Source organism: Bos mutus, chromosome 18 (assembly GCF_027580195.1).
Source record: "Bos mutus isolate GX-2022 chromosome 18, NWIPB_WYAK_1.1, whole genome shotgun sequence".
Lineage (NCBI taxonomy): Eukaryota > Metazoa > Chordata > Mammalia > Artiodactyla > Bovidae > Bos > Bos mutus.
Genome location: NC_091634.1, coordinates 18453072 through 18480773, shown reverse-complemented (window position 1 = coordinate 18480773; position 27702 = coordinate 18453072). Strand labels below are relative to the sequence as shown.

At 52.0% G+C, this 27702-nt stretch overlaps 1 protein-coding gene and 1 non-coding gene across 3 annotated transcripts in view; one reads left to right on the top strand and one right to left on the bottom strand.

Moving 5' to 3' along the window:
* The window catches only part of CHST8 (carbohydrate sulfotransferase 8), a 145362-nt gene that overhangs the window by 104101 nt on the left and 13559 nt on the right, over positions 1-27702 (top strand). The gene's annotated exons all lie outside the window — the stretch shown is intronic.
* TRNAY-GUA (transfer RNA tyrosine (anticodon GUA)) lies at positions 27137-27208 on the bottom strand. The gene has a single exon. It is a non-coding gene; the product is annotated as a tRNA-Tyr (tRNA).

Genomic DNA, 27702 nt, shown 5'->3' with positions numbered 1-27702 from the left:
GTGATGGGATGATGCGCTTTGTCCAGAATCACGCAGGAGCCAACAGCTGTGTGTCGGGCTCCCCAGGTGTGCCCAGGTCACGGTGCTGGACACATGGCTGTCTTCAGAATCATGTGTGTTCTGGCTCCAAGGCTGAATCTGGGTTCCTGCCAGCAGGGAGATCCGGCACTGTGGGCATCCCCTCCTGGAGGCCCTCCATTTGCAGAGCTTAGGGTGGAAAGACAGGGCTAGACCAGTCTCGTGCTAACCCAGGAGGCTCTCACAGCAGCTCTTACCATCACCTCAGGAGTCCTGGCTCTGGGACCCCCCGAGGACAAGGCAGGTGGAGGGGGCTGCAAGCCTGTGAGCAGGTGCATCCATGCACACGAGTGTCTGTGCACGTGTGTGGCATGTGACCCTCAGGGGAGCTGAGAGTCTGCGACTGTCCCAAGGAGTGGCACTGGGAGTGGGGGGCTGGCTGCTGTTCGCTGGGGGTCCCTTGTCTCAGCTGGCTTCTTTATTAATCTGTTGTGTGAGCAGACTCTGAGTTCATGTTGTGAAGCTGGCCATTTGCTCCTGTTTCCTGCGTGCCCCCCGGGAGGAGGACCACATGTTAAATATTTGCGGTTTTGCTGCGTTCGGTTTTAAAGTTCAGCAGTAATTACTGTGACCAGGTGCCAAGCGAATCTGCTCCCTGGGGACGTCTCCTGCTGTAGCGGGTGGGTGGCTGCATTCCAGGCCAGCTTCTGTGTGCTGTTTGCAAAAACCTCTGTGCCTCCCCTTTGCTGCCCTGGTCCCACTGCCTGAGCCCGGAACCTATCCAGGCTCTACCACCTGTGGCGGGTCATGTATGGGTGGTCCCCAGAGGGTCAAGGGCAGGACTATGGGCACTGCTGTGGGCCTGCCACGAGCAGAGCCCGGGGGCTCCAGCCAGCCTGAGCCTCGTGGCAGGCTCATAGCCCTGCCTTTGTGACAGTCCACAAAAAGTCTGGCAGAACTTTATTTCCAGAATAGATTTCAGTTGTTTAGCTCTAGACCACCCACTCCAGTCCACTTTGTGCCTGATTGCTTAGCTACTCTTTCAGGTATATTCTGCCCAACCCATCGTTTCTTGGACAAAGTCAGGATAATAAACAGCCCCATCTGGTTCAGAATCCTCTCCCGGCTCCAGCCTGAGAGAGGGGTGGTGTCTGTGTCCTCCATCTGGTCGTATGCAGCTGCTGCTTTGGGGTGGCTCCTATGCAGGGGTGGTGGTACCCTCACCTTCCTGGATAGCATCTGCTTCTTCCCCTGGCTTTTCCAGGACTTCATAGCACAGCCCTCAATGATGGATGTGCTGCTAGATCCAAAGAAGGGGGATGGAGTAGTGCCAACTGGTGCCAGGTGAAGAAGGGGCATGTTCAGGCTGGACCTCATGTAACCGTGTCCCAGGGGCTTCAGCAGTCTCAGGAGCATGTGCCCTGATACTCGGGTTTGGGTCATCCAGCTTCCTGGTCTCTCCTCTGGCCTTGCTGGGGCTGGCTGCAGGTATCCAGTTGGGCCTGGGAGGCCTGTGTACCTGTCCTCAAAGGCATCAGTTGATGCTTCTGAACTGTGGTGTTGGAGAAGACTCTTGAGAGTCCCTTGGACTGCAAGGAGATCCAACCAGTCAATCTTAAAGGAAATTAGTCCTGAATGTTCACTGGAAGGACTGATGCTGAAGCTAAAACTCTAATATTTTGGCCGCCTTATGTAAAAAACTGACTCATTGGAAAAGACCCCAATGCTGGAAAAGATTGAAGGCAGGAGGAGAAGGGGACGACAGAGGATGAGATGGTTGGATGGCATCAGTGACTCAATGGACATGAGTTTGAGCAAGCTCTTGGAGTTGGAGATGAACAGGGAAGCCTGGTGTGTTGCAGTCCGTGGGGTCACAAAGAGTCAGACACGACTGAGCGACTGACATGAACTAAACCGACCTGTCCTCAAGAGACTCACAGCCCACTAAGGAAGAGAGGTGTGAGGAAGCCTGGAGCAGGGGAGGGAGGGAGGTAGACCCCACCCCTTCCAGCTCCCTGGGAGACTGTGAGCTGGGATCCAGAGGGGCTGGGGCTTCCCAGGCAAAGAATGCACCCTAAGGCAGGCTTGCCCCCTTGAGGGAGCCTTGGGCCTCAGGATGGAGGCAGGCTCACACCCATGGTGCCGACTGCTCTAGCCCAACTTTCAATCCACCCTCTGTGGACTGCATCTTGTCCTGTGGGAGGGGCTGGGGACAGGCAGGAAGAGCATCTGACCAGGTGCTGACAAAATGCAGGGAACTGCTCTGCTGGCATCTAGCAGGAGTGAGATGCAGATGAAATGGGTCCACCCTTGTTTTGTTCCAGGATGCCCTGCCTTTTGGGCATCCCAAGAGCTCCAGGCCTCAGTCACCGATGGAACTTGGAGGGAAATCCAGTGAGAGCCAGAGGGAAATGGGGCACAGTCAAGGTGCAGTCAGGGCGGCAGGCTCATTTGAAGGTGTGACTGAGGGCGCATCTGTTTCTAAGCTCAACCAAACAGCTTTTGGGAGGAGTCATTCCTCCCAGGCCCAAGAACTCCCTCGGTTCCTTGCTGCGTGGGCGTCTCCATAGGATGACTCAACCTGGGAGCTGGCTTCTTTCAGAGTAAGGAAGCAGGACAGGGCAGACCAGATGGGGCATCTCAGTGTCTCTGTAATTTACCCTCAGAAGTGGCATGCATCACATTAGCTGGCTCCTGCGTGTTGTGTATTAGGGGCTGGTCTCCCACATGCAGGGAGAGGGGATCACAAGGCAAGTTACCAGGCAGGACCTTCCTTGGGTACCAGCTCGGGAGTGGCCAGCCACAGGTGGGATGTGATTGAGGCGCTTTCACAAGGAAATAACATTTTCTGATTTACATTGTAAAGGATCACTCTGGTGCTGTGTCGAGGAACAACTGGGGTGGGGCAAGGATGAAGCAGGGAAACTTCACTTCTCTGAGGCTAGTTTCCCTATTTGTAAATTGGGTGTAAGATTAGTCATAGAGCCTTCCTCACAAGGTCATTATGAGAATTAAATGAGATAATATGGGGATGAAGCTCAGCCTGGGGCTATGCAGTCCTGTCCTCTTTTTCATTCAAAAGTATTGTTGCCTCTGCCCCTCCCAGGGTCTGGCATTTGCTGCTGCTCCCTTTGCTGTTTTGTTATCAAACCCAGGTTTGTGTATCTGACACACAAACAAACCGAACCATCAGAGTGAAGCCAAACAAATGGAACCATCAGAGTTCGGAGCACAGAAAGGGTTCTTAATTGAGTAAGCACCAACCGAGAAGATGTGAGACTTAAAGTGAAAGTGAAAGTGAAGTCGCTCAGTCCTGTCTGACTCTTTGCAACCCTATGGACTGTAGCCTATCAGGCTCCTCCATCCATGGGATTTTCCAGGCAAGAGTGCTGGAGTGGATTGCCATTTCCTTCTCCAGGGGATCTTCCTGACCCAGGAGTCAAATCCAGGTCTCCCGCATTGCAGGCAGACGCTTTACCGTCTGAGCCATCAGGGAAGCCCCATAGGCTTGTCTCAAATCCATCCTCCTGGCTGGCTAGAGCATAAGGTGATTTTTTTTTAAAACTTTATTTATTTGTTTATTTGGGCTTCCCAGGTGGTACTAGTGGTAAAGAACCTACCTGCCAATGCAAGAGACTTAAGAGGCGCTGGTTCGATCCCTAGGTTGGGAAGATCCCCTGGAGGAGGAAATGGCAACCCACTCCAGTATTCTTGCCTGGGAAATCCCATGGACAGAGGGGACTGGTGGGCTACAGTCCATGGGGTCACAAAGAGTCAGACAGGACTGGAGTGACTTAGCATGCATTTGCTTGTTTATTTTGGGAGCTGCAACATGTGGCATGTGGGATCTTAGTTCCCCGACTAGGGATTGAACTCACGCTCCCTGCTTTGGGAGTTCCTAGTCATAACCCCTGGACTTTCAGGGAAGTCCCGGGCCATAAGGTTTTTAAAGGTAAGATTTGGGGTGAGGGCTGCAGGGGGAATGCCTTTCTTCTGATTGGTTGGTAGTGTTTCAGGAATCCCAATCATCAACCTCTGGCGCCAGCCAGTCTGGGATCTACACACCTGTCCTCAGCGGGTTGTCACCACCCTCCACCTGGATGGTGGTGGGGGGGAGGTCTTAGTTCCTGCAGAACAACCACATATCCTTCGAGGAGGAACTAGGACTCTGTTTTGTTGCTGAACTGTTGTCTCTTGACTGTTCTTCCTTTGTTTCTGCCTTCCCTCATTTCCCTAAATAGTAACTGCTTGAATCTGCTCTTTGAAACTCACAGAAACCCGTGGAGACTGAAGCCTTTTTCTACGAACCATAAACGGGCCACAGAAAGGCCTCTGCACCCAGGCAGGCCCTGCAGCGTCTTGCTTAGCTTCGATCCCCCTTTTCTTTGCTGCGCCTCAGTCCTGAGGGAAACAGGCAGAGGACGGGAAAAAGAATAAAGTTTTGGATAGAGAGGTTAACCCTAAACTTGTAGGGGAACTCAGTTTCAGGGGGACTCAGCTCATGACCTTCAGCTCATGGGATGTGTTTTAGTGTGTCTGGATGCCTGCACACAATGATTGGAGACAAGTTCAAGTTCTTCCCATGGAGCCCTGGGCCCTGCATGGCCAAGTGTGGCCCAATTCTCTGGTTTGCCCAAGAAGAGCCTAGGCAGAGGAGAGGCATGAGGTTGTTCTGTTTTCCTTGCTGGCTGCCTCAGACCCCATTTCCACCTGAAGCAGCTCATAGCCTCAGGGGAAACAGGAGAGACATTTCAGCACCTTGATCACGTGGCAGAGATCGGGGTGCAAGTGTGGGGGCCTTTCATCCACATGCTGGAGCCCGGCCAGGTCTGCCACCACACTGAGCGTTGGGCTGTGAGCGCAGCCAAGAGCTGAATGTGTTCCCTGAGATGCTGTCTCTTTCTTTGGAGGGTCCGGAAAACAGCTCCCTGAAGCTCATGACCCCTTAATCTAAGGATGAGATCGGCAAGAACCCTTGTTCCGCATTGGCCCTCAGGAAGCTCGCGCCCACGTTGTCTCTCCTGTGACTAGGAGTGGGGTGGGTACTAGAGTGCAGTTGCAACACTCAAGACTTGGCATCAGACCTCGCAGGGAGGCCACAGTCCATACAGCTAAGCGTCATGCAGGCTCCAGCCACAAGTGGGGTCCCCAGGCTACCCACCCTGCTCAAATTCAGGGGTCCCATGATCCCCTCAAGTTTGATAACTAGTTAGACAGCCTCACGGAACCCAGGGAAGTGGGATGTTTACAGTTACAGTTTCATTATAAAGGGCGCATAGAGAGCAGATACGGGAAGGTCCTGAATCCAGAGCGTCCACGTCCTTCCCCGTGGAGTCAGGGCATGTCACCCTCCTGGCACGTCGTTGTGTTTAACCAGGAGCTCCTCTGAGCCTCAGTGTCCAGTGTTTTTGCTGAGGTTTCTGAATGGAGACAGGATCAGTTAATCATTGACCAAAGGGTGGAACTCAGTCTCCAGGGCCCCACCCCTCTTCCATCAGGGGCTGAAAAGTTCCTGTCCTCTAAGTAGATGGTTGACCCTTCTTCTGGTGACCAGCTCCCATCCTGAAGCTCTCAGGAGGGCCAGCAAGAGTCCCTTCGTTAGCATAACAAAGACCCCCACCACTCAGGAAATTCCAAGGGTTTTTATAAGCTCTCTGCCAATAACCTGAGGACAAAGACCAGTTATATTCTTTATTATATCACAGCCTATTCTCAAGTGAATATGTCATTGTGAAATGCAACTTTCAGCTTTGCTTCAGGATCCATTTATAGCCCCTCTCTTGTTTTTCCTTTGTCAGTCCCTCTTTTAATTTATGCTGTCTTATCTTGTATGCCATCCTTAACCCTCCCTGCACAAGATGGAGTATGATTGATAGATCAGCCCTGATTCTAGCTTCAGCTCCCAGAAAACAAGTGACCTCAGAGTGGCGGCTCCCTGTGTGTGGCACACCTGGCATCTAGCAGCACGGATCTGGGGGCCCCCCTGCACATCCACAGCCTGCTGCAGAGACTTTGGTTGACCGTCTGTGGGTTCTCCAAGTTAAGGCTCCTTTCTCTGTGAGCAGACAGCATTGGGGTGCGTCTGCTGGGCTGTGCCCCCATGACATGACTTGGGGTGCTGCCTTCGGGTGGGGTGGGAGGAAGGGGAGGAGGTGGTGGCTGGCCAGGCCAAATCCCAGGCTCCTACCTCCAAGGAGTATGCACTGCCTTTGTCACTCCAGTTATAGGAGCTCAGTGCAGAGAGAAGGCGGGAGGGCACCTGTGTGGGGCAGGAGAGCCAGCTCCACAGTCCACTGGGAGTGGGGACCCAGCTTCCTGCCCCCAGAGCTGCCCCTCCCATCAGGCCTAGCACCCCTCCCTGGGAGCTCTGATTTACCCTGAGTGCCTTTCCTACCCAGGAGACGGGAGAGTAAAGATTGTGCCTGGACAGTTGGGGGTGAGGTCCCGGTGACAACCATCAACCCCCCTAGTTGGTCCCCAAAGCAAACATCCCCGCTCCCTGCATCAAGTTGAGCAGAGGGTGAGCAGGGTCTCTGTCCCGGGGTCCTCTGTGTCTCAGTCAAGAGAAGCTAGAGGCTGCAGTCAATTTCAGGTGGAGAAGCCCGTGGCCCCGGGCTGAGAGGAGGCAACCTTCAAAGGCATGTGCTTGCTGGCAGGGAGCAATGTCAGACCTGGCTTTCTGTTAGAAAAATCCCAGCTGTTAGCAGAGACAAAGACAGTCCCTGGACACAGCCTGGCTGGGGAGAGATGGAAGAGAGGAGAGGCGGGGTCAGCTTCAGGTTCCCTCTCCCACCCCCTCATCCAACCACAGAAGCCACCTTGCTTCCCAGCAGGGGGTGAGGGGGCACCTCCAGACAAGGCTTCAAACACTTCACACGCAGAGTAAGCGGGGGTGGGTTGGAGAAGAGAACTCACAGATTGACGGGGAGAGGCACCAAGTACACCCCTGGCAGCGTGAGGTGGTGGATGGGAGAGGGGGCAGGGCCAACCTCCAGCTGAGCACTGACCCATGTCCTGGTTCCCAGCCCACAGATGGCCAGGGGGGTCCGCCCTAGTCCATCTTCTCTCCCTCACTCTCTCTCTCTCTCTCTCTCTGTCACACACACACACACACACACACTTCTGTCTACATCAGCCACAGAAAACCAGACTCTGCCTTCCACCAGTAGGATCACTCACACCTGTGAATGGAATCAAATATCTCCTCCATGTCCTTGTGTGTTAAGCCACTCAGCCGTGTCCGACTCTTTGCAACCCCATGGACTGTAGCCCGCCAGGCTCCTCTGTCCGTGGGATTCTCCAGGCAAGAATACTGGAGTGGGTAGCCATTCCCTTCTCCAGGGGATCTTCCTGACCCAGGGATCAAACCCAGGTCTCCTGCACTGCAGGCGGATTCTTCACCGTCTGAGCCACCAGGGGCATTTTCCAAAGGTGTCATCCCACCATTGATAAGGCGGACAGCTCCCTGTTGAGGAACCAAGCCAAGAACTTGTGGTGACCAGACAGACACCTGAGCCCCAGCCTCCTCTTGGAAGGGCCTCTAGCCTTGCCCCCCTGCATCGACTCTCAGCCTGGAGATGGCCCTGGAGGCCTCTGGGTGGAGGCAGTCTCTGGAATCTCTTCCTAAGCCTGTGCACCTCAGAGTTCCTGTTGTTGTTTAGTCCCTCAGTCGTGTCTGACTCTTTGTGACCCTATGGATCATAGCACCCCAGGCTCCTCCGTCCATGGGATTCTTCAAGCAAGAATATTGCAGTGGGTTGCCATGTCCTTCTCCAAGGGATCTTCTTGACTCAGGGATCGAACCCATGTCTCCTGCACTGGCAGGCAGATTCTTTACCACTGAGCCACCAGGAAGGTAAGGTAAGGTGAAGTTGGTCAGTCGTGTCCGACTCTTTGCAACCCCACGGACTGTAGCCTACCAGGCCCCTCCATCCGTGGGATTTTCCAGGCAAGCCCCCACCAAGTTCCTAGCAGCAGTCCAAACTCTGCCCTTGGGCTGAATGACTTGCTTCCATTCCTGTCAGTCATGCTTACTGAACTGAGAATTGGGCCCTGAAGGGCAGGAACGGAGGCTGGAGGGTGGATTAGAGAGAACTTCAAAGTCCAGGTGCTTTGGGGGGAACCGGCAGTGAGGCGCTGGCCAGGAACTGATTAAGTCAGACTCAGTACTGCCCTGGGGTCCTGCCTGCCACCCCCAGGGGCCCTCTAGGACTCCAATCCCAACTCCTGGGGAGACTGCCTCCCTTCGTCAACTAGAAGCCTGGATGTTGTCAGGGGAGGAGGTGTTAGTCTAACCCAGGGCTCAACCCCAGATGCAGGCAGAATCGCAAGGGGCCCTCCGAGGGAAGGAGTGGGTGGTGCTTCCTGCTGGCACATAAAAAGGCTCCCCACCTCACCCTGGGCTAACCCAGTTCCCCTCCCACCTGGCTGTTTCTTTAGCCAGGCACTGCGTCTCCAGCGGGGACTTTCCTGGTGACTCAGTAGGTAAAGAATCCACCTGCCAATACAGGAGACAGGGGCTCAATCCCTGGGTTGAGAAGATCCCCTGGAGGAGGGTATGGCAACCACTCTAGTATTCTTGCTTGGAGAGTCCTATGGACAGAGGAGCCTGGTGAGCTACAGTCCATAGGGTTGCAAAGAGTCGGACACAAACGAGGCGACTTAGCACACACATGCACTCTTCTCTGGAGAGCAGGGCTTTGCTTTGGCAGAGAAATGATCTCCCTGAGGACCCTTGTGAGGCACTCAGGGAGCCCTGCTTCAGCTCAGACTAGGTGCGCAGTGCGTGCCTGCCAGGACAATCCGGGTGGCCGCCTACTTGGCAGACAGTGTGTGTGGGCAGTCTGGGGGGCTGGGACACTGCAGAAGTCCCAGGTGCTTGGGGCTGGGGAAGTGTCCTGGCCAGACTCCCCTCCTGTTCCTGAAGAGATGGTCTAGCACCAGTGGGCACACTACCCCGCTCCCCCACCTCCCTCCATCACGAAGTTGGAGGTCTGTGGCCTTGTAGGATACAGCCCACAGCTCTGTCCCCAACATACAGGAAAGAAACAATGTGCGGTGTGTCCTTCTCCATCCAAGTGCAGAGCCAGTGGGAAATACATTCAAAGCCGCAGTAGAAATCACCTGCCTGGTGACCGGGGATAAGGGTGGCCTGGATTAGAGCTGAGACAGTTCACTTCCCCTTGCTGTCAGGTCCTTACAGTCAGCTTCACAAAATCAAGGAAAAAGCCGCAGGACAGAACTCCTAGAAGGAGTTAACCTCAGGGAGTACCTGGGCTTGTCACGCCCTCCTCCCAGGCTGGGTGCTGTAGCCATTACTTCCCCTGGGGCTCCCCCGGGGCCTTCAGCTTGTCCTCTGCCCAGCCTGTCCCCGTGCCTGATGCTGGGCTCTCCCTCTTTCTCTAACCACCTGTCGCATGACTCCTGCATTTGCCATTCGCCCACCTGGTCCCTGGGCTGTGACTCAGCATTTAGCTCCGAATCCTGGAGAATTTTCTCCTGTCATCCTCAGCAACAAGTGGTTGCAGTTTTCATTATCATAAGACCAAAAAAACAGTGTAGCTGAGAAAATAGATGTGTGCCTTCCACCCTACACTGGGAACATCTTGACATTTAAATCCAATTACCCTTTTCCCATTCTTGATGAGGATATGACATGTAGCTAGAGAACATTCTGCTAGATAAATATATCATAATCTCAGCCTGCTCATAACATCCCAGAGCTGATCTGGGGACTCTGTGTCTTCCATCCTCCCTGGCTGCCCTCGGCCAGGGTGAGAGGATGGGGGTCACAGACTGGCCACTTCAAATGGCCTTGAAGATGTGTGTTTCAAAAATTTGGGCAACATTTGATCTCTGCCCTTCCCAGAGTCATTAAAATTAATTGGGGAGATGGCATGATTGCAGAGGCAGAAGGACCTGTGTCAACCTTTGTAAAGACTCTGTGGCCATTCTTAGGTCTCCATCCCTGGGTTTTTGGCAAAATGCCACAACCCAGGGAGGCTGTAGCCAAGTGGAATTTATGAAACACTTTCCCATATTACTGCAAAACTTTAGTTCTGTCAATGCAGGGAGTCATGGATACCCAATGAGTCAGAAAGCCAATACAGACGTGTGTGCTTTTATTCTGATGTCAATATCAGTTCTCTTGGACATCTGGGATATCTGGGGCTTCCCTGGTGGCTCAGAGGTTAAAGCATCTACCTGGAATGCGGGAGACCCGGGTTCGATCCCTGGGTTGGGAAGATCCCCTGGAGAGGGAAATGGCAACCCACTCCAGTACTCTTGCCTGGAGAATTCCACGGAGTGAGGAGCCTGGTAGGCTACAGTCCATGGGGTTGCAAAGAGTCGGACACGACTGAGCGACTTCACTTTAACTTTTTTCTTTTGGACATCTGGAAAGATGGGGCTCAAGTTCTTTAACAAGGGCACACATGCTTGCTTGGCCAGAGATGGGGACAGTGGGAGGAGAGGAAATTGCCAGGATTAATTAAGACTGTGAGAATCTTGCCTTCCCTCCCTTCCAGCTGAACTCCCTGTTGTGGGCTGTGTCCAAATTCAAGACACAGCTCCCTACCCAGCGCTCACCCCTTCAGAAATCAGTTATCAATTAAAGTCACAGGGCATGTCTTGACCTTCCTCTCTCCATTTCCACCCGCAGAGAGAAAGGGAAAAAGTGAAATGTAGGTTCATGGAGATTTTAGAAACAGTCCCTTTTAGGTGACTCTCCTGTTAGCTGTTCCAAACACCTAATCTGTTTCTCAGCCCACTCTCAGCCATGGCTGTTACCAGCCAAGCTGACATTTCTCCCACTCCCACGAGATAGAATGATAACAAGCAGAGAAAGATTGGCCTCACCCCATCTTCACCCATTCCCCTGGAAGTCATAGAAGCAGAAAACATTCCCTCTTTCCTTCCCTCCCCTTCTTCAGACTGGGTGACCAGTTGTCTTCCTCCCCTGAGGCTCTGATTATCCTCAGACACTTCATACAATGTCTGGACTTACTCATCCCAAATAACACTTGTTTTATCCTGTGTGCTCAGGGCTAGTTAATAAATAAGAATTATGTCATTCATTTACTTTTTGCTGAAAATCGCTGCGTGATTTTCATCACGAGGGGTACTTACATTTATGAATGCATGGGTATGAAATTGTCTGTCTGCTCGTATGCTAAATGGGATTCAAGGCTTATTCCACCAGTCCCAAAAATGCTGTTCCCAAGAGTTCACAGGTACTATGTATTTACAAAAACACATTTGTCTCTTCTAATATTCCCTGAATGCTCAGGTCATAGTTTGAAAATGACATCTTCATTTTCAAGAGTCACCTAAAAGGAGACTCTTTCTAAAATCTCCATGAACTTACATTTCACTTTCTCCCTTTCTCTCTGTGGGTGGAAATAGAGAGAGGAAGGTCAAGACATGCCCTGTGACAAATGGATTTCTGAAGGGGTGAGGGCTGGGTAGGGAGCTGTGTCTTCTCTGACATCCAGGCTCTGGGCATCTCTTGGAAAGAGAAGATCAAGGGATCTGATGGGGTTTGGGCTGATAAACATTCCCTGGTGGCTCAGATGGTAAAGAATCTGCCTGCAGTACAGGAGACAAAGGTGCAGTCCCTGGCTTGGGAAGATCCCCTGGAGAAAGGAATGGCTACCCACTCCAGTATTCTTGCCTGGAGAATCCCATGGACAGAGGAGTCTGGAGGGTTACCGTCCCTAGAGTCGCAAAGTGTCAGACACGACTGAGTGACTAACACACACACACGTAGAGAACCAGACAAGCCTAAAGCCAAGGCTTTGGTCAGGTGCAGCCTAGGTAGAGGAAGTTAACTCTCAGAAAGAAGCAGGAGTAAGAATGGGGACCTTGTCACATTCCTTATCAGTCCTTCCATACTAATTTTTAAAAGAAGTCTGTGCTTTAAAATATTTTCTAAATCAATTTGTAATAAATGCCTACAACTTGTCCTGGAATTAAATGCAAATATGAGGCTGTGCTAGACTTGTGCAGCAAGTCCTGAGTAGAGAAAGTCAAGCCAGGTCATCAAGCAGACCTCTCGCAGCTTCCTACAAGGGTGCCTCACTATGGGTTGTGGGGTTCCTTAGCAGAAATTCCCAGTCCCTGAAGGTGAAAGGACAGCCCCAGTGACCCCCAAGGCTGTGGGTATGTTTGCAAATCTGTGTCATGAAAACCGAGTGTCACACTAAAGTTCAACGTCTGAGCACCTATCAGGCAAGAAGACTTGGGGTTTCCCTGTGGCCTGTGGGCTGTGTAGCCATTTGAAAGTGAGTCTGGGTCAGAGACATTGCTGGCCGAGGCCACTTCAGAGAATTAGTGGAAGCACCCTTTCTAGGCAGAGGAGAGTCACTGTGAAACAGGCCTAGGCCAGCAGCCTAAGACATACTCTTAGACTCTCAAGATTAAGCCACATCATGGAGTTTCAACTGGAAGAGTAGATCTTAACACTTGGGGGCCTTCCTCTTCCTCTCCTTTTCTCTCTTCTCCTGTTCTCTCTCTCTCTTTCACCCACCCACCCACACACACACCCACACACACCACACACACACACACACCCCCCACACACACGTACACACACACACTACTCACACCCTGCTTACCAGCTTACCATCTCCAGAGGTTCAAGGACCCCTAAAGGCCATTACATGTTCACCTGCCTGTCTTCCTCACTGGACATTGAGCCCTTCTAGAGATAAATGCTTTATTTTTGTATTGGCCCCCAGAACTGGTATCATGTGTGCATCTTGGCTTCTGAGCTTTCTGAAAAGTTCATGATGTTGAGACTCAGTTGCAGTCATTTCACTTGATCATGCTAATGGCCAGGACTTCACCTGGTTATCCACAGTGATGTTTTTTGACAGACTTCACACTGTGCATTTCCAAGGGCTCCTGGCAGAACACAACCTGCCCGCCCCTCCCCCCCCACCCCCCCAAAAAGCTATTAGGAGCTGTCCGTGGTCCTGAAAACAGCCTCCCTTCTTCCAGTTGGCTGAGTTGCCACCACAGGTTCCCATTTTCAGGCCTGTCTTAGTGCCTGGTCTCAGCCTGGTTTCAGTCACCTAATTTCTAGTTGCTATGCTTCTTAGTACAGCTTAGATTCCAGAAAGAATCCTGCCTTTTGCTTCAGTCACACTATTAGTCCTTGCAGTTATGGACATGATCCTATCTGAATCAACTCTGCTCAGATCTTCTGTGATGGCCTCAGTCTTGCCAGGTCTTGAACCAGGGCTTAGCCTCTGATTGCAAAGCTGTATTTCTGTTTCAAGCTTTTGCATGCTTGCTTCCTTGGGAAAGCAGACTCTGAGACAGAGATTTATGTGCAGGAAGTTTATTGGGACTATATTATGACAGAGGACAGGAGAGTTAAAGTAGTTTTGGAGCAAACTAAACGTCTACTGTTGTCCATTCCAAGTCAACTTGAACTATTTCTGATACTCTTTTTTTGACAGGGATGGAAAAGAATCTATTTGTCAAACCATGGTCATATACCATGTACCCGAGGCCACGTAAATCTAGCAAAGATACCACACCTGACACAGTGGTTACAGTTGGGGCTACAGCTTGAGAGTCTGCAGCAATCTACTGTCATCCTCCAGTATCCATTTGTCATTTGTAGGGACTAGACTGGTGAATTACATGGCAATTTGATGGTTTGACTACTCCTGCATCTTTTAGGTCTTTAAAGTTAGCACTAGTCTCTGCCATTTCCCCAGGAATGGCAAAATGGAAAATTAAATATTACCTTTGATTTAATATCTTGGCTCAGGGAGTAGAGTAAATTCCAAAGGCTTACTAGGCATTCCTTACTAGGGTAGCTCTTATCCCATAGGTCAGGACATAGGGCCTCTGCCATCTATCACATGTGTTCATTTCAGTTGTAATGGGGAAAATGACCATTGGAGTGGGGGAGTCTGTGAGCCTGACTTGAAGCAGCTAATGGGCCATTAATTGTTGTTGTTCAGTTGCTCAGTCATGTCTGATTTTTTTTGATCCCATGAAGGGCAGCACTCCAGGTTCCCTGTCCTTCACTATCTCCTAGAGTTTCTCAAACTCATGTCCATTGAGTTGATGATGCCATCCAGCCATCTCGTCCTCTTTCATCCCCTTCTCTTCTTGCCCTCAATCTTTCCCAGCATCAGGATCTTTTCCAGTGAGTCGGCTCTTCGCATCAGGTGGCCAAAGTATTGGAGCTTCAGCCTTAGCATAAGTCTTTCCAGTGAATATTCAAGGTTGATTTCCTTTAAGATTGACTGGTTTGATCTCCTTGCTCTCCAAGGGACTCTCAAGAGTCTTCTCCAGCACCACAGTTTGAAAGCATCAGTTCTTCAGTGCTCAGCCTTCTTTATGGTCCAACTCTCACACCCATACACAACTACTGGAAAAACCATGGCTTTGATTATATGGATCTTTGTCGACAAATCTATTACCTGGTCCCTATATTCTCTCACTCTACCAGGAAGGCTACATGACAGGTCAGGTTTCCAAGAGCCAAGTCCCAAGATACAAATGTCAACTCAGGCAAAAATCTAGACATATTTAGGTGTCATTTCCCCCAACCCCTGCAGCATGCACTTATCCAAATAAATAGTTGCCAGTCACTTTGAGGAAGGCCTGCTATGCACAGTTGCCATGATGACTAGAAGGTTTGTCCTCTTGGGGACCCAACCTCCCTTCAGTCATTGAGTTCTGGATTTGAAAACTGGTCCAGAGATCATGCCATTTTATTGAAACAGCTACCCTCAGCCTCCTGGTTGTCCATCTTTGGCTTCTTCCCATTATATATGTTGATCAGTACCCTTGATGGCTGCCCATCTTTCTTGCCCTTGTGATGCCATGTTCTCTTAACCTTCTTCATAGCTTTCTGCAGGTCAGCTCCTCTTGGTTGATGCCCTGACATTGCTGCTCATTAGAATTTGTTTATGATGGCTGAGCACTGCCATGTGGGTTTTGTAATATTATTTCATGAGCCTATCATCTCCCCTTGATAACAGGGACTCCTGATCTCTAATGATGGCTCTTTATTCAGTCCTGTCCTACATAGGAGAGCCACTACTGAGCTTCTCATTGATACTGGTGCCCCTCTCACCAGTGCATTCTCTACTGCTTTAGACAGGGGAGCACCCCCCCCCCCGGTCCTCCTGCAAAACACAGTGATGTGGTGAGTTCTCCAGCCTTTCATTCATCACCCCGGCATGATCACCTTTGTGAGCCTTTTGATCTCTTCCTGCACTGTCTGCCACAGCAGTTCTATCTTGTCTGCTTCATTTGTGTGGACCATCACCTTCCCTGTGCTTCTAAGAACCATCCTAGCAGTGTTTTAGCAGCAGCATCTGGGGTCCTTGCCATACTGCTCAATCCTGTATCCCAGGAAAGTGCTCCCCCTATAAATTGTCCCTCCTTATTCAACTTAGGGACTGGGGAGCCTGCTGGGCTGCCATCTATGGGGTTGCACAGAGTCGGACATGACTGAAGCAACTTAGCAGCAGCAGCAGCATTCAACTTGATGTTCTGATTTCTCACCTAACACCCTCAGAATAAAGTTCTATGTATATTTCTGGGTCCTTCACCTCTCTCAGGAGTATAGTCCCTTTCCTCTTTACATCCATCCATCCAGATATCCCCACCCCATTTCTCCCGTTCCCATTCCTTTTCCATCAGGTGCTTGACATTGCTGAGAAATAACCTTCTCTGCAGCTCTGCTCCTCCTACTGTGAAGTCCTAGGACTGGTCCTCTTACTGCAGAAGATGAGAGTCTTTCGATACCCTTCCAGAGAGGCAAGAGCCAACCAACTCCATTGTCCCTCACCTTAGCATCTACTCTCTGAGATCTCTGGCACCAAAGGTCAGATTCCTGCAGAGCAGACTCTGAGGAAGTGCAGGATTTATGTGGGGAGGGCGTTCTCTTGGATCAACACCTGTGGGGGAAGGGAGGGAAGCAAGAGCAGGCAGAGGGAGAAGTCAGACTGTGATGTAGCCAGCCAGCCCCACATGGAGCTTTGGAGCTGGGATGGCCCCGAATTCATGCAAGGGGCTGCAGCCTTCACAGTCTGCATCAGCCAGTCACTGGGTGAGACAGCCCCAGGAAGATGCGACCTTGGGTGAGGCGACTTTCTGCAGCCCCGCCTAGAGCAATCTCTGGAGGGAAACTCGGCTGTGAGCAGTGTCGCCGGGCTTCCATGGTGGCCACTTCACCCAGTCATCCCCAAATCTTATCTGATCCCAGCCTCCCTGCACTTCCGGCCCCCACTCTCCTGGCTCCTCCCTCCCGTATTTGCCTAAAGGCTTCCTTTATGAGAGCAATTTTTTCCCAAATTGCTTTGCTTACTCAAGGATCATTGAAAATTAACTGCAGCTAATGTTATTTGAAAAAGAAAAACACTTTTATATTTCTTTTTGTTTATTTGGCTGCACTTGGTCTTGGTTGTAACACGTGGGATCTTTAGTTGCAGTGTGTGGCCTCAAACCTGGGCCCTGTGCATTGGGAGCACGGAGTCTTAGCCAGTGGACTACCAGGGGAGTTCCTGCTCATGTCATTGAAGTCACTTCTTTTTTTCAGTTTTATAAAAGCCTTTTCCTTCCAGGAATTGCCATTTGGTTTCTGAGATATGAGCATGATATCTGTAAAGCGGAAATAGCAGTGTTTTTAACACGGCACTTTAGAGTTCTAAAACGTGTTCACACAATTTTTTATCAGTTTAATTGAGGTATAATTTATACACAGGAAAACACTGTGTAAGTGAGTTCTGACAAATGTATACCGTCTTCCCAATCAAGATATACAGAATTTCCTTCACCTCCAGAACATTCTTTTATATGCCTGCTCATTCACCTCCCTCCACCCCATCCCTCGGTTAGCCACCCATCTTATTCTGACACTAGAGATTAGTTTTGCCTATTGTAGAATTTTATCTGAAATACCGCAGTATGTACAGAAAGGCTTCTTTTGTTCAGCGCAAGGTCTGTGAGCGTCATCCATGGTGTAGCTTATTTCTTTTTACAGACAGTCAAATTCCACTGTATGGATACACCACAATTTGTTTCTCCATTCATGTAGGCGGTGCTAGTGGTAAACAACCCACCTGCCAATGCAGGAAACAAGAGACACAGGTTCGATCCCTGGGTCAGGAAGATCCCCTGGAGGAGGGCATAGCAACCCACTCCAGTATTCTTGCCTGTGGAGAATTCTTGTCCACAGAGAATCCCGTGGACAGAGGAGCCTGGCGGGCTACGGTCCGTGGGGTTGCACAGAGTCAGACACGATTGACATGACTTAGCGTGCATACACGCGGTTCTTAGAGTTTACAGTAAAGGGGTGTGACCCGTACACAGCCATGCAACCTTGAGTAGCTAGGAGGGGCCTCCATGAGCCAGGAAACCAGACCTCACTCCAGCATCACTTAACCAAAGAGCCCTGGGAAACGGTGCTCTGGCCAAATAACCGGTGCATTTGGTAATTTCTTCCAAGGTATGTATTTTTCTAGAAGATTCTCTAGGCATTTTGTTTGGATGCTATTTGAGTTAGTATCCTGCCAAGCAGTATTAATTTTCCTTGCTAATTCAGGGTAATAGTAATTGAGGGGCAGACCCGCAGAGCAGTGGGCTTGGGCACATGCATGTCAAATGGACTATATATCATGACATCAGACATTTCGAGAAAATTGCTTTTCCTCCCTGAATGCCAAGTCATAAATAATTTCAGGTTGGGAAGAGCTCTGGTAAGCATGTGCTTGACTCCAGGGGAATGGCCTGTAAATACTGTGAGCCACAGAATAAAAAACAAGGGGGACAGATTTGTGGGGCCACATCTTATCTGGATCTTGCTATAACTCTTTGCAGTTGATGCTGTGGGTGTCCCGCCCAGCTCTGCTTTCCCGGTGATGCACCTGTCACCTGCCACTGTGAGTGTGGACTGCTAATGGCTCACAGCTGCACCCTTAATTCAGAGATTTGACCTCAGCTGACAGGAGCCTCTTCCAGAAGGTGATGCCTCCCTCCCGGAGGTGGTCTGCAACCAGGCACATGCTGGTAAATGGGCTTTGGGGGCAGGGAACAAACCAACTGAGCCCTGATGTGTGGCACTGTCACATTGTCCAACGTCTATGGTGTAACTGCTCCCACCAAGGCCAATTCCAAGCTACTTCGCAAAAATAAACAAGTTGCTTAGGAGTATAAGCACGTGCAAAAGAAAAATGACCTTTAAAAGGCAAGGGAATGATAAACACAGAATTCAGTGCAGTGGGCATCCTGGCCGGGCAGGATGGGGATGTTGGAGAGGGGCCAAGGGAATCTGGGTGTTGTTGATACTATTTAATAAAGCTGTGTTTCTTAAGCTGGGTGGTGAATGCCTGGATGTTTGTATTCTTTTTCTTTATACCATTACACATTTTATTTTTAGTAAATGAAATGTTTCGTGACAAAAGCAATTCTAAAGACGTCTTCTGAGCTTTGAACTTGTCTTCGCCTGCACATGTAGGGCATGGCTTTTTGGTAGAGACCAGTAGAAGCAGCCTCAAGGCTGGTCTTGACTCCCCCTGCAGCTGCCCCCTGGGTGCGGCTGCAAACTTTACACTCCTAACAAGCTCTGAGTGTGGTCTGGGGGTTGGAGATTCCTGTTTGTCTCAGAATGGGCAGCAGGAGGAGATGATGGACAGAACTGCCCTGTGCAGAGCCCACCTCTAATCAGGAACCAAGGGGGAGGCTGCCCTTAGGCCTGAGGCTGGATCTGCCCCCACCTCATCCAAAGCAGTTCTTCTTTTGACCTGGAGGGGCTGTGAGAGCTGGGCCACCCCTCGATGTGATACTGAGTTCGCGTGCTAAGTCACTTCAGTCATGTCCAACTCTGCAACACTATAGACTGTAGCCCACCAGGTTCCTCTATCCAAGGGAGTCTCCAGGCAAGAATACTGGGGTGGGTTGCCATGCCCTCCTCCAGGGGGTCTTCCCGACCCAGGGATTGAACCCGAGTCTCTTACATCTCCTGCATTGGCAGACGGGTTCTTTACCACTAGCTCCACCTGAGAAGCCTGTGATACTGAGCATTCAGATCTAAATTTACCCCAGGTACTTTGTAGGCTTGGGCACTCTGCTTTTCCTCTCCAGTGGATGAGCTCCTGCCACCCTCCCCGCAGTAATCATTATCAAGCCATTTTCCATGAGAGGAGATGAAATACTGGAGCAGGTCTGGAACCTGCCAAGGCAGAAGATGGAGCCACAGCTTCCAGCAGGAGGGCTTGCTCCCAGAGTCACATGGTACCCCCTGCATTCTGGTGCCAGCACTGTCCCCTCCAGCAGCCCAGGTTCCCTTCACCAGAGGCTTCGTTCCAGGGGGTTCACTTCTGCTTGCAGCCTGGGCAGTGCTCCCTGCTGGGGAGGGGAAGACGGAGGCTGTGATCCAGACCTGGGCACCCAGGGGCTCCTACCATCAGAACACAGGTGGGGGGTGGGTGGGGAGTGGTCTGCACACTCCCTCACCAGATTGTTCACATCACCCTTTCCTCTGGAAGACACAATTTCCTGTGGACACAAAGCCACTGATTTCCCATTATAGAGATGGTGAAACTGAGTCTGCAGGCCAGTGAACTGCTGCTGCTCACAGGCTTGGTGGAGACTCTCTTCAGGGCCAGGCCACCTTCATTCATCTGGAAGCTGGTGCCACAGGAAAAGAGGGACCACAGCCCAGGTGGAGGCAGCCGGGACTGCAGGCAGAGAGCCAAGGGGAGTCTAAAGAAAGACGTCAGGTTGGGAAGCTCACGTCCCACAGGTGCACACAGGTGCACACAGGTGCCTAAAGGCATCAGAGATGTTCCAGATGCTGCTTTGGATGACGCTAGGGCTGAAGCTGGAGAGGGGTTAGCGAGGAAAATTCCCCTGCCCCGGAGTCGACCCTGAGAGAGGCCCTGTGGGTGCAGGTGAGGGGCCAGGTGCTGAGGAGAGGGAGCGAGGCCACCTGTGTCTCTCACTCAGCAGGACCCTGACTCCAGGCAGGAATGACTCCGTGAGAAAGCAGTGGTGGGGAGGAGAGCTGACCCGGGGCCAAGGAGCACTCGGCTCAGATCCTGGCTCGGCCACTGACCAGCTGTGTGTCCTTGGGTGGCTTCATGTGTGTGCATCTCCGTCTCTTCGTGAGTCCATTTGGGTCAAAATGGCACCAACCTAGTGGGCTTCTGTAAGGGTCCAGAGCTTCTACAAGGGTACCTGGAATCGACAAATATCCTCACTGACCAGGACAGCAGGCTCAGTGTGGGAGCAGAGCGAGGTCTTCCCTGAGTGGCCCCCAGGGTGGTCTCTGGGTGTTGAGGGTAAGTTGCTGAGATGGGAGACCCACCCCTCTAATCAGAGCTCCAGGGAAGGGAGGCAGGGGCCCCCTGCAGAGGGAAGGCACGTACAGCAGGCCCCCACCTCAGATGGGGAGGGAACATATCAGGCACTCGGGTCTCCGAGTGGCTCCTGCCCTTTGTCTGTCCATAGGCTGTATCACCTGAGTCCTGCAGGCCCGAGGGCCTCGGTGAAGCCAGAGCCTGTGTCAAGGGTGATCCCAGGCAGCTGACATGATTGAGGGGCCACGGCACCCAGAGGCAGGCCAGCGGGGTCAGGCCAGGAAAGACCCAGACCCCGCATCAGTGCATCAGGCTGCTCTGTGTCAGATCCCTTCCCAAGGAGGAGAGGCCAGGGATATGGAAGCTGAGAGTGACATGGGGCTGGAGAAGGGGAGGTTCTGAGCAGGAAGGTGTCACTGTGGGGTCATTAGTGAGTGGGGTCACAGGGCCTGACTAGGGGAGGTTACCCAGTGGAGTCGGGGAGCAGGTAGGAGTATGTGCCCTTGGACAGGGGACTGTCACATGACCACGGATGGACACAGCTGAACTCAGCTTTCCCAGCTGCACACACAACTAGATGCCCTCAGCCGGGGCTCTGGTCCCCAGCAAGGGCACTCACTGGGTCAGACCCCTTCTCCTTAGAGTCTCTTGTGCATTTCTCCCCAGGGCTACTCGGACCTGAGGGCCTGTCCCCCGAGAAGCCACAGATTTAGCACCCGGCTGTGTCTCGGACCACCCCACTGCCCCCCAGCCTTGGGCCAGGCCATCCTGTCTACAGAGGTTCTGCCAGAAGAGTGCTTTCACTCCCCCGATTCACCAGCCGCCAGGCTCCTGGGGGCCACCTTCTCAGCTCCCTGTCAGGGCTGCTGAACTAATGAGTCTTTTAATTGGTTGCTCAGAGAGAATCAAAGTGGGAAAAAAACAGGCAAAGCAAAATAAAACGTTCCTTTCGGTTTTCCACGAGTGTGGGCACGAAAACCTCATGGTTCTCCCATGAGACCCTGGACAGCGGGTGCCCACCCCCAGGGGAGGGGAGAGGCAGCGGTGGGCACTGGACTGAACAGCCAGTGTCTGTTCGGGCCAGTGTCACTGTGTCACTCAGCTGCAGGCCAGGGCATCCTCTGCCGACCCCCCGTGCCAGCCCCACCAGGGAGGGCCTGAGGATTTCATCATGAGCTCAGATTATCATCAAGTACAAGGGGGAGTGAAGGGAACGTTATAAGCTCTCCTTTTAATAATGAATCCCATTTCCTCTTGCACTTGGTTTTCTTGCAACAGATGCTGTTGCAGAAAGTAGAGCAAAATGGAAAAGACAAAAAGGCGAGTAATTAACTCGGCCCCAGAGCCTTCTGGGCAGATGTCTGGGAGGGCAGGGCAGGGTGCCTGAGGCCCGCCCACCGCACCCTTGCCTGTGGCCCGCCCACAGCGACTCATATGTCTGGATGATTCTCAGCTTGGCTCGGTATTGGGGAAGCGTGGAGCCGCCTTCCCGCTGTTCAATAACTGATGACCATTTTTCTCCAATTAAACTGAGATTGAAGAATCCTCAGACTTAGACACCCAAGGAAAATAATTAGTGCTTAAAATGTTAATTGTGCTCAGATGTGCCTTTGCCTCTGGAAGCTGTCTGCAGGCGAGCATGCAGGAAGGCAGTCCTTGGTGGGAGAGGGCCCTGCCACTGCCCAACTGGCTGGTCTTCCCAGGAACCCCAGAGTGGGCAGCCCGAGTACTCATCCTATCCATGTGAGGCCAGTAGTGATGACTCTGTGAGACCTGCTGTGAGGCCCTGCCTGGCCAGCCCACTGTCCCCAGACACTGGCAGGCAGTGTTGCCTCATGGTTAGAACAAAGGCCTGGAGTCAGCCAGGTCTGGCCTGGCCCCTGGCTCTGCCACCGACAGGGCCAGCAGCCTGGATGCCAGCAACACAGGTAACCTGAGACTCATGCCCTCAAGCAAAACAGCACAACCTCCCCTGCAGAAGTGCATGAGACACCCTTGTGTCCTCAGCACCTTCCAGGCCCCAGGTAAGTAATTCCCCAGCCCCCTTTCATCAGGACCAGGAAGACTGGGGGTCGAGGGCTGTCACTGTATTCTCTCCTTGGGGGCTGTGCAGGCTGCTCCCCCCAAGAATGGTTCTTCCTCGGAGAGGAAGGGATGTGGGAGCCACCCACACCTCCCCACAGCCACGTTCCCACCAACCAGCTCACCAGCTAGGGGAGACATCTCGCTGCCCCGGAGAGGATCCATCCCACCTCGGGTGCTTCCTGCTCATATATTTCCACATGCGCGCCCCAGTTCCTCTCTCTGCGGAGACGACATGCCTAAGAGGCTTAGGCTCCTTCATGCCATGCATCCCAAAGAAATCCACTTAGAAATTCCGTGTTCCCTGATCCCCCACATAATAAGATTCCTTTATCTCTTGTTGTCATGGGAAGTATATATTAACTGATTAATATTAATGTGTTGGCCGATTAATATTAATACCAAACCGGTTCGTACTTCACAAGGCAGGGCTCTTGATGAGCGCTGCGGAGCCCAGACAGCTGTCGGGTTCTGGCAGATCCCAGGAGAGGCGCTGACCCTCTCTGCCGTGCCTGGTTACGGACACCGTGTCATTAGCAGTGTCTGTCGGAGCTGGCGTGGAAGTGTGTTTGGACTCTGAGCGTGGCAATTAGAATCCTTGCCATCCAGGATAGCATATTTTATCATTTAAATAGCATTTTCACATTCTCTTAACATATTTTCCCAGTAACATTGTTAAATTAGGTGATAAAAGGTTATTTCTTGCTTTTGAAGTTGAAATACATTACCATTATTCCTTAGCTGCCCGGAATTAGAAAGGTTTCGGTTTTCTATGTTCTGAAGTTTTCATTATCAAAATTTGCCGCACTTTATAAAACAGACAACATTTTTTTTTTTTGGCCTTTGTTTTCATCAAAGATGGACAGAAGCTTTGTCTCTGGACATACTGGAGATTGCTCTCCGCGTTTGGTGGAAAGGGTCGTGCCGTCTTCTGAAGCAGCCAGGATGCACACTCAGGGCCCAAGGGGGTCAGAGGGGGTCCTGGGTTACCACTGCTGCTGTACGCTGGCCACCTCCTGAGCCTCAGGGAAGCCAGAACTGGTCAGGGGCTGGGCTTTCTGTCCATCTCGCTCCCGGGGAGGGCACAGCCACAGGCTGCATCGTTGGCCAGTGGGGCTGGGCTGGAGCCTGCCTGTGTCTGTGTAGCTTCCTCGTCCCTCTGTCCCCCCTCCAGCTACCCACCTGTCCAGTCCTCGCCCAACCCCCATCTCAAGTCCTTTCCCTGAGTGACATGTACAGCCTGCTAGACATCAAATAGGTAACTAATGGGGACCTGCTGTGCAGCACAGGGAACTCTACTCAGCACTCTGTAATGACCTGTATGGGAAGAGAATCTAAAACAGAGTGGATATGTGTGTGTGTTGTTCAGATGCTAAATCGTGTCTGACTCCTTGTGAACCATGGACCACAGCACACTCTGTCCTTCACTGTCTCCCAGAGCTTGCTCAGACTCATGTCCACTGAGTCAGCTTGGCCATCCAACTGTCTCATTCTCTGCTGCCCCTTCCCCTTTTGCCTTCAACCTTTCCCAGAAGCAGGGTCTTTTCCAATAAACGGTCTCTTCGCATCAGGTGGCCAAAGTATTGGAGGTGCAGCTTCAAGTATATGTATATGCATAGCTGATTCACTTTGCTGTGCATCTGAAACCAACACGACATTGTAAGTCAGCTGTGTGTGTATGTTGGTCGCTCAGTCTTGTCCAACTCTCTGCAACCCCATGGATTGTAGCCCATAGGGCTCCTCTGTCCATGGCATTCTCCAGGCAAGAATACTGGAGTGGGTAGCCATTCCATTTTCCAGGGGATCAGCTATACTCCAATTAAAAAATTGTTTTAAAAAAATCCCCCCCCCAGACCTCAACCCATTCACCCACTATCCACGTTCCATCCATGTCCACCAACCATCTCCCCACCATCCACCACCACCACCCACATGCCATCCTCTGCTCATCCCACCACTATCCTCTGCACCACTCACATGCCATCTCCCATCCATCACCTGTGCTGCATCATGTCTGATGTGGAAGACATCCTGTGTGTATCACATGAGCCTTCCCCCCGCCCCGATTTCCCCACCCACCTCCCAGTTAAATGTGCCGTGAGCAGCGGCTGGAGCCAATACGTGGTCATACATCACTTTCCCCCAGTGCTCAGCATCCCTGAGTTGCCTCTTGTCATGACCTCCAGTGGCACTGTAGGCCATGGGGCTCTTCTCAGAACAATCTCTTTGCCTAGAAAGAGAGTGCACGGACCAGAAGAGCCGCTGTGTTCCCATGCAATGAGCAGTTGTTGTTGTTTAGTTGCTAAGTCATGTCTGGTTCTTTTGCAACCCCATGGACTGTAGCCCACCAGGCCTCTCTGTCCATGGGATTTCCCAAGAATACCATTAGTGGGTTGCTATTTCCTTTTACAGGGAATCTCCCTGACCTAGGGATCGAACCTGCATCTCTTGCATTGTCAGGTGGATTCTTTACCACTGAACCACCAAGGAAGCCTGAGGGATGAGCAGACCTCTCCCCAAAACTTTTACTCCAGTCCAGCCTCCTCACATCACCTTTCCCCCAGTTTGACACCAGGGACAGGATCCATTTTACCAACATAAAGGCTTGTGCTCTCACAGATTTCTGGCCAGAAGGGAGCTTCATTTGGGCTGGTGGAAATGGTCCAGGTTGCTTTGTGGCTGCCCCTCGAGTGTTCCCCCTCTTGCATGCCATCTCCAGCCTCTGCCCTGCTCCCATTCACAGACACTGGGGGCACGGCGGGTGGCGTCCCTGACTTCACCTGAGGACTCTGACTTCAGCTGACCTCAGGACTTCAGCTGAGGACGGGAGCTGGGGAAGCAGGGCTGTGGAATTCTTCCTGAGCCCAGGCTGGGGTCCTGTCTAAGCCTTGAGGTTGACTTCAGTCTCTCTGTACTCTGTTCTGAAGGGTGAGGTCTCCAGAGTGTGTGTTGGGCAGGGGTGGGAGGGGGTGTGTGGAGAACCCCTGTCTGCAGATCGTGAATGAGAGATGCCAGCCAGGGGCACCTGTCTGCAGTGGAATCAGCCCTCATTCTACCCAGGAGCCTTGCCCTGCAAAGTGATCCTAGCCTGGCCCAGCCAGGTCCTCTCTTTACCCAAGACAGGGCTGCAGACTGGAAAATGGCCCCAATGTGTTCCAGATGCTGTTTGATGCGCAGAGGAGCAGTGTAGCCTCCAGAAGCGTGCATGGATTCCTGGGCCCTGACCTCAGTTGGTTCATGTTCTCAGTCGGAGAGAGTGGATTCCTGGGCCCCGACCTCAGCTGGCTCTTGGTCTCAGCATGGATGCAACAGGGCAGACAGTGGCCGAAAGCTGGAGATGATATTCTCGGGATGTCCACCAACCATGAGCCTCCCCCAGTACCCAGCATGATGGTACCTCCCTGTGAGTTTCCAGCTCTTCCGAAATCTCTGCCAACTCCAGCCACAGATTCTCACACAAGTCTTGGGCATTCAAAGCCTGATACCCGCCTATCCAGGTGCCCCTCTGCCTGATGCCTTCCAGACACTCCCTGCCCAACATATGCTGTTACACAGCAGCCCCTCATTCTGTAATCACCTCCCTAACAAACAGAAAACATGCTCGTCGCCGTTGTAAGCATCCCTGGTGTGATTTATTGCCATCATCACAATATTTTGTTTGGAGCTGTAAACCTCCAGACATAAATCAAGTCATTAGAAGGAATGACGTTTAATCCTGCAGAAAAAGCCTCAGTGGGCTGAGCTGTTCTCACCCAGCCAGCGAATCATTCATTCTAGAGAGGATGGCTGCAAACACGCTAACGCGGGTGGGCCCTCCTCACCTCTGCTGCACACAGATGTGGAAGGACGGAGGCCTGAGTTGGGCTGCTTTTGTTTTGTGGAATTGCACATTCTCGACTGCAAAGTGATGCCTAAAACACGTGCCCGGCAATCCAGACAGGAGTCTTAATTCGGAAGGAAATGCACATAGCCGGGAGGGGCCAAGTCTGTGCCTGTGATCTGTGCTCGTCGTCCCGAGAGCAGCTGCTGGTTGGACTTCAAAGGAAGCAGAAAAACAGCTCAGAACATCTTCTTCAGCTCTCTGTTCACAGTGACCCTTGCCACCCTTCGAGCAGCTATTACACGGGGACCGTGTTCTCTTTGCAAAGTGGGCAGGTCTAATTTCCAGGGCTTTGCTGCTGATTCGCAGGCCAAGGCTAAGAGGAGAACTGAGCCTTGAAGGGAATGTTCAAGGACCTCAGACAGTGCCTGCCAGGAATCCGGCAGCCCCCGCCCCACCCAGGCAAACACAGACATCACGTTCCCTGCAAAGGGTGCCTCTCAGAGTTAACATGACATCCCTCAAATGCCAGGAGGATCAGATGTCTGTGCTCCCGAGGACGGCCTGGGGCTGCTGTGGTCAGCCCCTTGTCAGCCCAGTGTGGTCCATTGCTGATTGGACCTTTGGGTGCTGAGCTGGGAGGAGCCAAGGGCTGACCAGCCAGAAGGGAGAGAAAGTAGGTTTTAGCCAGGTGTCCAGGGAAGGGGCATCTCCACAGCCAGCCATTGCCAAGGTCAGGGTTAATGCCTTACCTCTTGGAAAAGTGATAGTCACTCAGTCGTGTCTGATTCTGCAACCCCATGGACTGTAGCCCACCAGTCTCCTCTGTTCATGGAATTCTCCAGGCAAGAATACTGGAGTGGGTAGCCATTTTCTTCTCCAGATCTTCCCGATCCAGGGATCGAACCTGGGTCTCCTGCATTACAGGCAGATACTTTACCATCTGAGCCACCAGGGAATCCCTAAAAGTGTTAGTCACTCAGTCATATCTGACTCATTGCAACCCCATGGACTGTAGCCCACCAGGCTCCTCTGTCCATGGGATTCTCTAGGCAAGAATACTGGTGTGGGTATACATTCCCTTCTCCAGGAGATCTTCCCAACCCAGGGATCAAACCTGGGTCTCCTGCATTGTAAGTGGGTTCTTTACCATCGGAGCTACCAGGGAAGAAGAGCTGACCAAATCCTCGGGTCAGAGACTTCCTGAGCTGCTGGTGGCCCAATCCTTGACTGGACCAACTCCACTTCCAAGGACCTGTCTTGAGGTTCTGTTTAGCTGTGAATTGCATCTCTCCAGACCGATGGCAGAGAACACCTGGGTTGACTGCCAGGGTCCCCTGCCTGCCCTTTGCCATCTGTGAGTCACCAGGAACTCCATTCTGCTCAGGGACACAGAGGATGGCCTCTGAAATGCTGCTGCCCCTTAAGGGTCTTGGCTGGGCTGGAGGAGAC